This window comes from Pelobates fuscus, chromosome 9 (assembly GCF_036172605.1).
Source record: "Pelobates fuscus isolate aPelFus1 chromosome 9, aPelFus1.pri, whole genome shotgun sequence".
Taxonomy (NCBI): Eukaryota; Metazoa; Chordata; class Amphibia; order Anura; family Pelobatidae; genus Pelobates; species Pelobates fuscus.
Genome location: NC_086325.1, coordinates 44,608,868 through 44,622,468, shown reverse-complemented (window position 1 = coordinate 44,622,468; position 13,601 = coordinate 44,608,868). Strand labels below are relative to the sequence as shown.

Sequence of the window (13,601 nt, the reverse complement as noted above, 5' to 3'; positions counted from 1 at the left end):
AAGTTGATGAGAAAGAAATAGCATGATTTCCAAAGAATTTTTCTGTTTTCATTTCTCTAACAATGGCTAAAAGCAGTGTTTCCACCAGGTAACTTCTTCCAATATATCCCTCTGTTTCTGATGACTTTTATTTAAAGGTTTGCTTTAAAAGATTTGAAGGAAACTGTCCTTTATCTTATATTTGTAGTAATTTTATATCATAGGGTTGTTTGATTTAGTTAAACGCACCAATTTTTATCATTAAAAGTAACAAAGAAACTTGCCCCTTTTCAGAAGAACATGCCAGGCTTCTGCATTGGTGTTTGAAGCTTCATAAACATCGACCACGAAGGGACTCGAACCCTCAATCTTCTGATTCGAAGTCAGATGCCTTATCCATTAGGCCACGCGGTCTCAATTTTGGGTGTGTGTGTGTGGCAGCGTATCTGGGAAAAAGAAAAAACATAGCATGACAAATTGCAGAAGCGATTCAACTTGTGAAAAAAATTGGAGAAACCTCCCTTTGTCCGAAAGAGGCACCACTTACTGCACACTCTTTCAAGCAGTGACAGCAATTTTAAAAGATTGATTAAGTAACGATGGAAGAAAGGCAAAGCTTTGCAAAACAACATCTTGATTTTCGATTCCCCAGAAATGAGCAGAGCCGAATGTGTCCGCTCAGTCAAATAGAGGAAATCTACTGTTAGAAGGGAATGCAGATGTTTCAATTCTTCAAACTTGACGACAACAACGTGGAAGGACAAGCCAAAACAGAATCCTCCTCTTCCATGAGGTCACTTGGCAGAAAACATGGACACCTTTAGGAGTTAATGCAGATGCTTCATTTTTTTCAAACTTGTGAAACAATTTGAGAGAGAAAACTGCCTTTTGTTAGAAACACACTTTCAGAGCTCTCTCTTTTTGGCATAAGTGGCAATTCCAATGATTTGCATAAGTTGATGAGAAAGAAATAGCATGATTTCCAAAGAATTTTTCTGTTTTCATTTCTCTAACAATGGCTAAAAGCAGTGTTTCCACCAGGTAACTTCTTCAAATATATCCCTCTGTTTCTGATGACTTTTATTTAAAGGTTTGCTTTAAAAGATTTGAAGGAAACTGTCCTTTATCCTATATTTGTAGTAATTTTCCATCATAGGGTTGTTTGATTTAGTTAAACGCACCAATTTTTATCATTAAAAGTAACAAATAAACTTGCCCCTTTTCAGAAGAACATGACAGGCTTCTTCATTGGTGTTTGAAGCTTCATAAACATTGACCACGAAGGGACTCGAACTCTCAATCTTCTGATTCAAAGTCAGACGCCTTATCCATTAGGCCACGCGGTCTCAATTTTGGGTGTTTGTGGCAGCGTATCTGGGAAAAAGAAAAAACATAGCATGACAAATTGCAGAAGCGATTCAACTTGTGAAAAAAATTGGAGAAACCTCCCTTTGTCCGAAAGAGGCACCACTTACTGCACACTCTTTCAAGCAGTGACAGCAATTTTGAAAGATGGATTAAGTAACGATGGAAGAAAGGCAAAGCTTTGCAAAACAACATCTTGATTTTCGATTCCCCAGAAATGAGCAGAGCCGAATTTGTCCGCTCAGTCAAATAGAGGAAATCTACTGTTAGAAGGGAATGCAGATGTTTCAATTCTTCAAACTTGACGACAACAACGTGGAAGGACAAGCCAAAACAGAATCCTCCTCTTCCATGAGGTCACTTGGCAGAAAACATGGACACCTTTAGGAGTTAATGCAGATGCTTCATTTTTTTCAAACTTGTGAAACAATTTGAGAGAGAAAACTGCCTTTTGTTAGAAACACACTTTCAGAGCTCTCTCTTTTTGGCATAAGTGGAAATTCCAATGATTTGCATAAGTTGATGAGAAAGAAATAGCATGATTTCCAAAGAATTTTTCTGTTTTCATTTCTCTAACAATGGCTAAAAGCAGTGTTTCCACCAGGTAACTTCTTCAAATATATCCCTCTGTTTCTGATGACTTTTATTTAAAGGTTTGCTTTAAAAGATTTGAAGGAAACTGTCCTTTATCTTATATTTGTAGTAATTTTCCATCATAGGGTTGTTTGATTTAGTTAAACGCACCAATTTTTATCATTAAAAGTAACAAATAAACTTGCCCCTTTTCAGAAGAACATGACAGGCTTCTTCATTGGTGTTTGAAGCTTCATAAACATCGACCACGAAGGGACTCGAACTCTCAATCTTCTGATTCAAAGTCAGACGCCTTATCCATTAGGCCACGCGGTCTCAATTTTGGGTGTGTGTGGCAGCGTATCTGGGAAAAAGAAAAAACATAGCATGACAAATTGCAGAAGCGATTCAACTTGTGAAAAAAATTGGAGAAACCTCCCTTTGTCCGAAAGAGGCACCACTTTCTGCACACTCTTTCAAGCAGTGACAGCAATTTTGAAAGATGGATTAAGTAACGATGGAAGAAAGGCAAAGCTTTGCAAAACAACATCTTGATTTTCGATTCCCCAGAAATGAGCAGAGCCGAATTTGTCCGCTCAGTCAAATAGAGGAAATCTACTGTTAGAAGGGAATGCAGATGTTTCAATTCTTCAAACTTGACGACAACAACGTGGAAGGACAAGCCAAAACAGAATCCTCCTCTTCCATGAGGTCACTTGGCAGAAAACATGGACACCTTTAGGAGTTAATGCAGATGCTTCATTTTTTTCAAACTTGTGAAACAATTTGAGAGAGAAAACTGCCTTTTGTTAGAAACACACTTTCAGAGCTCTCTCTTTTTGGCATAAGTGGCAATTCCAATGATTTGCATAAGTTGATGAGAAAGAAATAGCATGATTTCCAAAGAATTTTTCTGTTTTCATTTCTCTAACAATGGCTAAAAGCAGTGTTTCCACCAGGTAACTTCTTCCAATATATCCCTCTGTTTCTGATGACTTTTATTTAAAGGTTTGCTTTAAAAGATTTGAAGGAAACTGTCCTTTATCTTATATTTGTAGTAATTTTATATCATAGGGTTGTTTGATTTAGTTAAACGCACCAATTTTTATCATTAAAAGTAACAAAGAAACTTGCCCCTTTTCAGAAGAACATGCCAGGCTTCTGCATTGGTGTTTGAAGCTTCATAAACATCGACCACGAAGGGACTCGAACCCTCAATCTTCTGATTCGAAGTCAGATGCCTTATCCATTAGGCCACGCGGTCTCAATTTTGGGTGTGTGTGTGTGGCAGCGTATCTGGGAAAAAGAAAAAACATAGCATGACAAATTGCAGAAGCGATTCAACTTGTGAAAAAAATTGGAGAAACCTCCCTTTGTCCGAAAGAGGCACCACTTACTGCACACTCTTTCAAGCAGTGACAGCAATTTTAAAAGATTGATTAAGTAACGATGGAAGAAAGGCAAAGCTTTGCAAAACAACATCTTGATTTTCGATTCCCCAGAAATGAGCAGAGCCGAATGTGTCCGCTCAGTCAAATAGAGGAAATCTACTGTTAGAAGGGAATGCAGATGTTTCAATTCTTCAAACTTGACGACAACAACGTGGAAGGACAAGCCAAAACAGAATCCTCCTCTTCCATGAGGTCACTTGGCAGAAAACATGGACACCTTTAGGAGTTAATGCAGATGCTTCATTTTTTTCAAACTTGTGAAACAATTTGAGAGAGAAAACTGCCTTTTGTTAGAAACACACTTTCAGAGCTCTCTCTTTTTGGCATAAGTGGCAATTCCAATGATTTGCATAAGTTGATGAGAAAGAAATAGCATGATTTCCAAAGAATTTTTCTGTTTTCATTTCTCTAACAATGGCTAAAAGCAGTGTTTCCACCAGGTAACTTCTTCAAATATATCCCTCTGTTTCTGATGACTTTTATTTAAAGGTTTGCTTTAAAAGATTTGAAGGAAACTGTCCTTTATCCTATATTTGTAGTAATTTTCCATCATAGGGTTGTTTGATTTAGTTAAACGCACCAATTTTTATCATTAAAAGTAACAAATAAACTTGCCCCTTTTCAGAAGAACATGACAGGCTTCTTCATTGGTGTTTGAAGCTTCATAAACATTGACCACGAAGGGACTCGAACTCTCAATCTTCTGATTCAAAGTCAGACGCCTTATCCATTAGGCCACGCGGTCTCAATTTTGGGTGTTTGTGGCAGCGTATCTGGGAAAAAGAAAAAACATAGCATGACAAATTGCAGAAGCGATTCAACTTGTGAAAAAAATTGGAGAAACCTCCCTTTGTCCGAAAGAGGCACCACTTACTGCACACTCTTTCAAGCAGTGACAGCAATTTTGAAAGATGGATTAAGTAACGATGGAAGAAAGGCAAAGCTTTGCAAAACAACATCTTGATTTTCGATTCCCCAGAAATGAGCAGAGCCGAATTTGTCCGCTCAGTCAAATAGAGGAAATCTACTGTTAGAAGGGAATGCAGATGTTTCAATTCTTCAAACTTGACGACAACAACGTGGAAGGACAAGCCAAAACAGAATCCTCCTCTTCCATGAGGTCACTTGGCAGAAAACATGGACACCTTTAGGAGTTAATGCAGATGCTTCATTTTTTTCAAACTTGTGAAACAATTTGAGAGAGAAAACTGCCTTTTGTTAGAAACACACTTTCAGAGCTCTCTCTTTTTGGCATAAGTGGAAATTCCAATGATTTGCATAAGTTGATGAGAAAGAAATAGCATGATTTCCAAAGAATTTTTCTGTTTTCATTTCTCTAACAATGGCTAAAAGCAGTGTTTCCACCAGGTAACTTCTTCAAATATATCCCTCTGTTTCTGATGACTTTTATTTAAAGGTTTGCTTTAAAAGATTTGAAGGAAACTGTCCTTTATCTTATATTTGTAGTAATTTTCCATCATAGGGTTGTTTGATTTAGTTAAACGCACCAATTTTTATCATTAAAAGTAACAAATAAACTTGCCCCTTTTCAGAAGAACATGACAGGCTTCTTCATTGGTGTTTGAAGCTTCATAAACATCGACCACGAAGGGACTCGAACTCTCAATCTTCTGATTCAAAGTCAGACGCCTTATCCATTAGGCCACGCGGTCTCAATTTTGGGTGTGTGTGGCAGCGTATCTGGGAAAAAGAAAAAACATAGCATGACAAATTGCAGAAGCGATTCAACTTGTGAAAAAAATTGGAGAAACCTCCCTTTGTCCGAAAGAGGCACCACTTTCTGCACACTCTTTCAAGCAGTGACAGCAATTTTGAAAGATGGATTAAGTAACGATGGAAGAAAGGCAAAGCTTTGCAAAACAACATCTTGATTTTCGATTCCCCAGAAATGAGCAGAGCCGAATTTGTCCGCTCAGTCAAATAGAGGAAATCTACTGTTAGAAGGGAATGCAGATGTTTCAATTCTTCAAACTTGACGACAACAACGTGGAAGGACAAGCCAAAACAGAATCCTCCTCTTCCATGAGGTCACTTGGCAGAAAACATGGACACCTTTAGGAGTTAATGCAGATGCTTCATTTTTTTCAAACTTGTGAAACAATTTGAGAGAGAAAACTGCCTTTTGTTAGAAACACACTTTCAGAGCTCTCTCTTTTTGGCATAAGTGGCAATTCCAATGATTTGCATAAGTTGATGAGAAAGAAATAGCATGATTTCCAAATAATTTTTCTGTTTTCATTTCTCTAACAATGGCTAAAAGCAGTGTTTCCACCAGGTAACTTCTTCCAATATATCCCTCTGTTTCTGATGACTTTTATTTAAAGGTTTGCTTTAAAAGATTTGAAGGAAACTGTCCTTTATCTTATATTTGTAGTAATTTTATATCATAGGGTTGTTTGATTTAGTTAAACGCACCAATTTTTATCATTAAAAGTAACAAAGAAACTTGCCCCTTTTCAGAAGAACATGACATGCCAGGCTTCTGCATTGGTGTTTGAAGCTTCATAAACATCGACCACGAAGGGACTCGAACCCTCAATCTTCTGATTCGAAGTCAGACGTCTTATCCATTAGGCCACGCGGTCTCAATTTTGTGTGTGTGTGGCAGCGTATCTGGGAAAAAGAAAAAACATAGCATGACAAATTGCAGAAGCGATTCAACTTGTGAAAAAAATTGGAGAAACCTCCCTTTGTCCGAAAGAGTCACCACTTACTGCACACTCTTTCAAGCAGTGACAGCAATTTTGAAAGATGGATTAAGTAACGATGGAAGAAAGGCAAAGCTTTGCAAAACAACATCTTGATTTTCGATTCCCCAGAAATGAGCAGAGCCGAATTTGTCCGCTCAGTCAAATAGAGGAAATCTACTGTTAGAAGGGAATGCAGATGTTTCAATTCTTCAAACTTGACGACAACAACGTGGAAGGACAAGCCAAAACAGAATCCTCCTCTTCCATGAGGTCACTTGGCAGAAAACATGGACACCTTTAGGAGTTAATGCAGATACTTCATTTTTTTCAAACTTGTGAAACAATTTGAGAGAGAAAACTGCCTTTTGTTAGAAACACACTTTCAGAGCTCTCTCTTTTTGGCATAAGTGGCAATTCCAATGATTTGCATAAGTTGATGAGAAAGAAATAGCATGATTTCCAAAGAATTTTTCTGTTTTCATTTCTCTAACAATGGCTAAAAGCAGTGTTTCCACCAGGTAACTTCTTCCAATATATCCCTCTGTTTCTGATGACTTTTATTTAAAGGTTTGCTTTAAAAGATTTGAAGGAAACTGTCCTTTATCTTATATTTGTAGTAATTTTATATCATAGGGTTGTTTGATTTAGTTAAACGCACCAATTTTTATCATTAAAAGTAACAAAAAACTTGCCCCTTTTCAGAAGAACATGACATGCCAGGCTTCTGCATTGGTGTTTGAAGCTTCATAAACATCGACCACGAAGGGACTCAAACCCTCAATCTTCTGATTCGAAGTCAGACGCCTTATCCATTAGGCCACGCGGTCTCAATTTTGGGTGTGTGTGGCAGCGTATCTGGGAAAAAGAAAAAACATAGCATGACAAATTGCAGAAGCGATTCAACTTGTGAAAAAAATTGGAGAAACCTCCCTTTGTCCGAAAGAGGCACCACTTACTGCACACTCTTTCAAGCAGTGACAGCAATTTTGAAAGATGGATTAAGTAACGATGGAAGAAAGGCAAAGCTTTGCAAAACAACATCTTGATTTTCGATTCCCCAGAAATGAGCAGAGCCGAATTTGTCCGCTCAGTCAAATAGAGGAAATCTACTGTTAGAAGGGAATGCAGATGTTTCAATTCTTCAAACTTGACGACAACAACGTGGAAGGACAAGCCAAAACAGAATCCTCCTCTTCCATGAGGTCACTTGGCAGAAAACATGGACACCTTTAGGAGTTAATGCAGATGCTTCATTTTTTTCAAACTTGTGAAACAATTTGAGAGAGAAAACTGCCTTTTGTTAGAAACACACTTTCAGAGCTCTCTCTTTTTGGCATAAGTGGCAATTCCAATGATTTGCATAAGTTGATGAGAAAGAAATAGCATGATTTCCAAAGAATTTTTCTGTTTTCATTTCTCTAACAATGGCTAAAAGCAGTGTTTCCACCTGGTAACTTCTTCAAATATATCCCTCTGTTTCTGATGACTTTTATTTAAAGGTTTGCTTTAAAAGATTTGAAGGAAACTGTCCTTTATCTTATATTTGTAGTAATTTTCCATCATAGGGTTGTTTTATTTAGTTAAACGCACCAATTTTTATCATTAAAAGTAACAAAGAAACTTGCCCCTTTTCAGAAGAACATGACATGCCAGGCTTCTGCATTGGTGTTTGAAGCTTCATAAACATCGACCACGAAGGGACTCGAACCCTCAATCTTCTGATTCGAAGTCAGACGCCTTATCCATTAGGCCACGCGGTCTCAATTTTGTGTGTGTGTGGCAGCGTATCTGGGAAAAAGAAAAAACATAGCATGACAAATTGCAGAAGCGATTCAACTTGTGAAAAAAATTGGAGAAACCTCCCTTTGTCCGAAAGAGTCACCACTTACTGCACACTCTTTCAAGCAGTGACAGCAATTTTGAAAGATGGATTAAGTAACGATGGAAGAAAGGCAAAGCTTTGCAAAACAACATCTTGATTTTCGATTCCCCAGAAATGAGCAGAGCCGAATTTGTCCGCTCAGTCAAATAGAGGAAATCTACTGTTAGAAGGGAATGCAGATGTTTCAATTCTTCAAACTTGACGACAACAACGTGGAAGGACAAGCCAAAACAGAATCCTCCTCTTCCATGAGGTCACTTGGCAGAAAACATGGACACCTTTAGGAGTTAATGCAGATACTTCATTTTTTTCAAACTTGTGAAACAATTTGAGAGAGAAAACTGCCTTTTGTTAGAAACACACTTTCAGAGCTCTCTCTTTTTGGCATAAGTGGCTGTAACGGATCAACTGGCACCCCGACTGGGTACCTCCGTTGAAAGATGCTCCTAGCGCTTCCAGAGGACTCCAAGCACTCCACCAGACACCATAAGCACTGCAGGCTGCAGCTATCTCCCTTCAGAACGAAGCAGGAACAAGCTCTTACAAGAGCTCAGTGATTATAGCAAGGGAATATGCCTAGCATAGCAATCCCTTGTAGCAGATTCCCCCAATAAGAGACAGGACTCAAGTTGAGGGTAAAAATAGAACTCTGGACTGGCTCATCCAGCCTGGCTTTTATTTCCAACTCACACATACAGGCCACACCCAGGGGGAGGCATAAAAGAACCAATGACATAGATGTTACCTCCCACACATCCCCTCCCCTTAGTGTGACACATAATCCCATTATGCATACAGTGTAACATATACTTTTACACAACTTTCATAACTTTAAAACCATACATCACATTCACATAAAAATACATATCCACAATCAATCCATTCAGGGGAACAACATATTAAAAAATGGCATGAATCCGACCAGGGGTTAAAAAGTTACTAAAAGTATCTTTTGTTCCTTTCTGGCTGGCAGAAAAACATCCCCACAATGCACCCTGGTTTCCTCCCTTCTGCCCTGGAGTTAATTGGAGAAGTAATCCAATTACCCAGGACTAAAGGCAGACTCCATTAACCACATGGTTGCAAAACAACATAAAACACTTTAAAATACATAAAGTCACATTTACACATAACACACAGACATTTCACCTATCCCCAGATAGCTGGGATCTGCACGCACAAAACTACCGAATAGCGCGCAGATCCTATTCACACAGTACAATTGCCATGGAGCTAAAGTCTTTCCCATAGTCTTTCATTATATAGATAGGCTCCATGGTATGGCTATCTGGGGTATCACATTCCCATAAAGTCTGGTCCATAGTCCAAAGGCAAGAGGCGGGCAAGCAGCCCCCTCCAAGGACACGTGGCGAGTTCGGTTTCGCCACACTTCTCCCCTTTACCCCCCAGACTAACAGGGTATCTGACCTCCTGCCGGTCCGTGCCCTGGTTAGTCCAGCAACCCACCCATGAAGCACAAACAGCAGTACCTCCCACCCACAATAACTGGTTACTACACCTGGGTAGAGGAGAACTTTGTCCAGGTCCAGGTGCCTCACCACGGCTGTGTGGGGGACTGGTAGTCTGCCTTGGTGGGTTGCTGAGTGGGCAGAGACCAGTGGTACTCTGCCCTGGTGCCAGCGCTACCACTGAAGTAGCCTGATTGGAGCCTGGTTGTGGGAGGGGGAGACCGACCGTCTCCCCTCTGGGTACACAGCTCTGCTGCTGGAGACAGACTGTCTCCCCTTTGGCTAAACAGCCCTGTCGTGGGGGGGCAGGACCGACCGTCCCTACCCCCTGTGCTGGAAGTGCAGAGACCACTGTCCCATCTGCACAGGTGTGGGGCTTACAGTCTCCCCCTGGTACATTAAGCTGCCGCTGGGGAGAGGTGGTAACCAGCTCCTCTCCCATTAGAACACTCTGCCGCTGGGGAATGGAGACTGAGCTCTCTATTACCTGTACATTAATGATCCGCCGCTGGGGAGAGGTGGTAACAATCTCCTCTCCCATACATACTTTCCGCCTTTGTGGAGGGAGACCGACTGTCTCTCCTCCCAATACAGTGCCCTGCTGCTGGGGAAAGGAGACTGGGCTCCCTATTCCCTGCACATCAATGATCCGCTGCTGGGGAGAGGTGGTAGCAAGCTCCTCTCCCATACATACTTTCCGCCTTTGTGGAGGGAGACTGACTGTCTCTCCTCCCAATACATTGTCCTGCTGCTGGGGGGGGAGGTCGATGCTCTCCACTTTCTGTAACTCCAGCTCTAGTTGGGCATCTGGGCCGGTTGCCCAGCATCCCTGTAGGGCCGGTGGAGAGATCTCGGTCCCATCTCCACCTGCCTGCAGGGGGTCCTCCCAGGACCAGTCTATGAGGTCCTCTACCTCGGGTACCTCTGGTTGCTGTTGGGGAGGGAGACCGGTTGTCTCTTCCTCCAATAACCCATTCTGCCGCTGAGGAGTGAGACCGACTGTCTCCCCTCCCTGTAAAACATACTGCCGCTGGGGATCTGGGCCGGGTGCCCAGCATCCCTGTAGGGCCGGTAGAGAGACCTCGGTCCCATCTCCCCCGGCCACTTCGGTTTCTTCCTCGTCCCACTCTACCTGTGGCTGGAGTTTCTCCCAACGTGCCCACTGGCCTTCCCTCAACGCCCTGTGTTGTAGGTTCCGGGTCACCATGTCCCACACGAACCGCACGTATTTCTCCTCTGGATTGGGTCCGTAAAACTTCAGGCGCAACCCTACCATCGTGCCAAACTCTAGTACGGAGTAGCTATACGCCATGCTTGCTGTAGCCACTGCTGGTTCCATTATGTTGCTGAAGATAGGGACGCTGCACAACTCCACACGTTACCGGTGTCTCTGAGCTGCTTCTCCTCGCACTAGGACGCCATCCCACCGCTTGCCACCAATGTAACGGATCAACTGGCACCCCGACTGGGTACCTCCGTTGAAAGATGCTCCTAGCGCTTCCAGAGGACTCCAAGCACTCCACCAGACACCATAAGCACTGCAGGCTGCAGCTATCTCCCTTCAGAACGAAGCAGGAACAAGCTCTTACAAGAGCTCAGTGATTATAGCAAGGGAATATGCCTAGCATAGCAATCCCTTGTAGCAGATTCCCCCAATAAGAGACAGGACTCAAGTTGAGGGTAAAAATAGAACTCTGGACTGGCTCATCCAGCCTGGCTTTTATTTCCAACTCACACATACAGGCCACACCCAGGGGGAGGCATAAAAGAACCAATGACATAGATGTTACCTCCCACACATCCCCTCCCCTTAGTGTGACACATAATCCCATTATGCATACAGTGTAACATATACTTTTACACAACTTTCATAACTTTAAAACCATACATCACATTCACATAAAAATACATATCCACAATCAATCCATTCAGGGGAACAACATATTAAAAAATGGCATGAATCCGACCAGGGGTTAAAAAGTTACTAAAAGTATCTTTTGTTCCTTTCTGGCTGGCAGAAAAACATCCCCACAATGCACCCTGGTTTCCTCCCTTCTGCCCTGGAGTTAATTGGAGAAGTAATCCAATTACCCAGGACTAAAGGCAGACTCCATTAACCACATGGTTGCAAAACAACATAAAACACTTTAAAATACATAAAGTCACATTTACACATAACACACAGACATTTCACCTATCCCCAGATAGCTGGGATCTGCACGCACAAAACTACCGAATAGCGCGCAGATCCTATTCACACAGTACAATTGCCATGGAGCTAAAGTCTTTCCCATAGTCTTTCATTATATAGATAGGCTCCATGGTATGGCTATCTGGGGTATCACATTCCCATAAAGTCTGGTCCATAGTCCAAAGGCAAGAGGCGGGCAAGCAGCCCCCTCCAAGGACACGTGGCGAGTTCGGTTTCGCCACAGTGGCAATTCCAATGATTTGCATAAGTTGATGAGAAAGAAATAGCATGATTTCCAAAGAATTTTTCTGTTTTCATTTCTCTAACAATGGCTAAAAGCAGTGTTTCCACCAGGTAACTTCTTCCAATATATCCCTCTGTTTCTGATGACTTTTATTTAAAGGTTTGCTTTAAAAGATTTGAAGGAAACTGTCCTTTATCTTATATTTGTAGTAATTTTATATCATAGGGTTGTTTGATTTAGTTAAACGCACCAATTTTTATCATTAAAAGTAACAAAGAAACTTGCCCCTTTTCAGAAGAACATGACATGCCAGGCTTCTGCATTGTTGTTTGAAGCTTCATAAACATCGACCACGAAGGGACTCAAACCCTCAATCTTCTGATTCGAAGTCAGACGCCTTATCCATTAGGCCACGCGGTCTCAATTTTGGGTGTGTGTGGCAGCGTATCTGGGAAAAAGAAAAAACATAGCATGACAAATTGCAGAAGCGATTCAACTTGTGAAAAAAATTGGAGAAACCTCCCTTTGTCCGAAAGAGGCACCACTTACTGCACACTCTTTCAAGCAGTGACAGCAATTTTGAAAGATGGATTAAGTAACGATGGAAGAAAGGCAAAGCTTTGCAAAACAACATCTTGATTTTCGATTCCCCAGAAATGAGCAGAGCCGAATTTGTCCGCTCAGTCAAATAGAGGAAATCTACTGTTAGAAGGGAATGCAGATGTTTCAATTCTTCAAACTTGACGACAACAACGTGGAAGGACAAGCCAAAACAGAATCCTCCTCTTCCATGAGGTCACTTGGCAGAAAACATGGACACCTTTAGGAGTTAATGCAGATGCTTCATTTTTTTCAAACTTGTGAAACAATTTGAGAGAGAAAACTGCCTTTTGTTAGAAACACACTTTCAGAGCTCTCTCTTTTTGGCATAAGTGGCAATTCCAATGATTTGCATAAGTTGATGAGAAAGAAATAGCATGATTTCCAAAGAATTTTTCTGTTTTCATTTCTCTAACAATGGCTAAAAGCAGTGTTTCCACCTGGTAACTTCTTCAAATATATCCCTCTGTTTCTGATGACTTTTATTTAAAGGTTTGCTTTAAAAGATTTGAAGGAAACTGTCCTTTATCCTATATTTGTAGTAATTTTCCATCATAGGGTTGTTTGATTTAGTTAAACGCACCAATTTTTATCATTAAAAGTAACAAATAAACTTGCCCCTTTTCAGAAGAACATGACAGGCTTCTTCATTGGTGTTTGAAGCTTCATAAACATCGACCACGAAGGGACTCGAACTCTCAATCTTCTGATTCAAAGTCAGACGCCTTATCCATTAGGCCACGCGGTCTCAATTTTGGGTGTTTGGCAGCGTATCTGGGAAAAAGAAAAAACATAGCATGACAAATTGCAGAAGCGATTCAACTTGTGAAAAAAATTGGAGAAACCTCCCTTTGTCCGAAAGAGGCACCACTTACTGCACACTCTTTCAAGCAGTGACAGCAATTTTGAAAGATGGATTAAGTAACGATGGAAGAAAGGCAAAGCTTTGCAAAACAACATCTTGATTTTCGATTCCCCAGAAATGAGCAGAGCCGAATTTGTCCGCTCAGTCAAATAGAGGAAATCTACTGTTAGAAGGGAATGCAGATGTTTCAATTCTTCAAACTTGACGACAACAACGTGGAAGGACAAGCCAAAACAGAATCCTCCTCTTCCATGAGGTCACTTGGCAGAAA

The 13,601-nt window shown here is 41.1% G+C and overlaps 10 non-coding genes across 10 annotated transcripts; all 10 read right to left on the bottom strand.

Moving 5' to 3' along the window:
* Positions 1 to 320: 320 nt before the first annotated feature.
* On the bottom strand, positions 321 to 393 carry TRNAR-UCG (transfer RNA arginine (anticodon UCG)). Its single transcript has one exon. It is a non-coding gene; the product is annotated as a tRNA-Arg (tRNA).
* Positions 394 to 1,252: 859 nt separating this feature from the next.
* On the bottom strand, positions 1,253 to 1,325 carry TRNAQ-UUG (transfer RNA glutamine (anticodon UUG)). Its single transcript has one exon. It is a non-coding gene; the product is annotated as a tRNA-Gln (tRNA).
* Positions 1,326 to 2,180: 855 nt separating this feature from the next.
* On the bottom strand, positions 2,181 to 2,253 carry TRNAQ-UUG (transfer RNA glutamine (anticodon UUG)). The gene has a single exon. It is a non-coding gene; the product is annotated as a tRNA-Gln (tRNA).
* Positions 2,254 to 3,108: 855 nt separating this feature from the next.
* TRNAR-UCG (transfer RNA arginine (anticodon UCG)) lies at positions 3,109 to 3,181 on the bottom strand. Its single transcript has one exon. It is a non-coding gene; the product is annotated as a tRNA-Arg (tRNA).
* Positions 3,182 to 4,040: 859 nt separating this feature from the next.
* On the bottom strand, positions 4,041 to 4,113 carry TRNAQ-UUG (transfer RNA glutamine (anticodon UUG)). The gene has a single exon. It is a non-coding gene; the product is annotated as a tRNA-Gln (tRNA).
* An 855-nt stretch (positions 4,114 to 4,968) lies between these two features.
* On the bottom strand, positions 4,969 to 5,041 carry TRNAQ-UUG (transfer RNA glutamine (anticodon UUG)). Its single transcript has one exon. It is a non-coding gene; the product is annotated as a tRNA-Gln (tRNA).
* Positions 5,042 to 6,833: 1,792 nt separating this feature from the next.
* Positions 6,834 to 6,906, bottom strand: TRNAR-UCG (transfer RNA arginine (anticodon UCG)). The gene has a single exon. It is a non-coding gene; the product is annotated as a tRNA-Arg (tRNA).
* Positions 6,907 to 7,766: 860 nt separating this feature from the next.
* Positions 7,767 to 7,839, bottom strand: TRNAR-UCG (transfer RNA arginine (anticodon UCG)). The gene has a single exon. It is a non-coding gene; the product is annotated as a tRNA-Arg (tRNA).
* Positions 7,840 to 12,212: 4,373 nt separating this feature from the next.
* TRNAR-UCG (transfer RNA arginine (anticodon UCG)) lies at positions 12,213 to 12,285 on the bottom strand. The gene has a single exon. It is a non-coding gene; the product is annotated as a tRNA-Arg (tRNA).
* Positions 12,286 to 13,140: 855 nt separating this feature from the next.
* Positions 13,141 to 13,213, bottom strand: TRNAQ-UUG (transfer RNA glutamine (anticodon UUG)). Its single transcript has one exon. It is a non-coding gene; the product is annotated as a tRNA-Gln (tRNA).
* Positions 13,214 to 13,601: the final 388 nt, after the last annotated feature.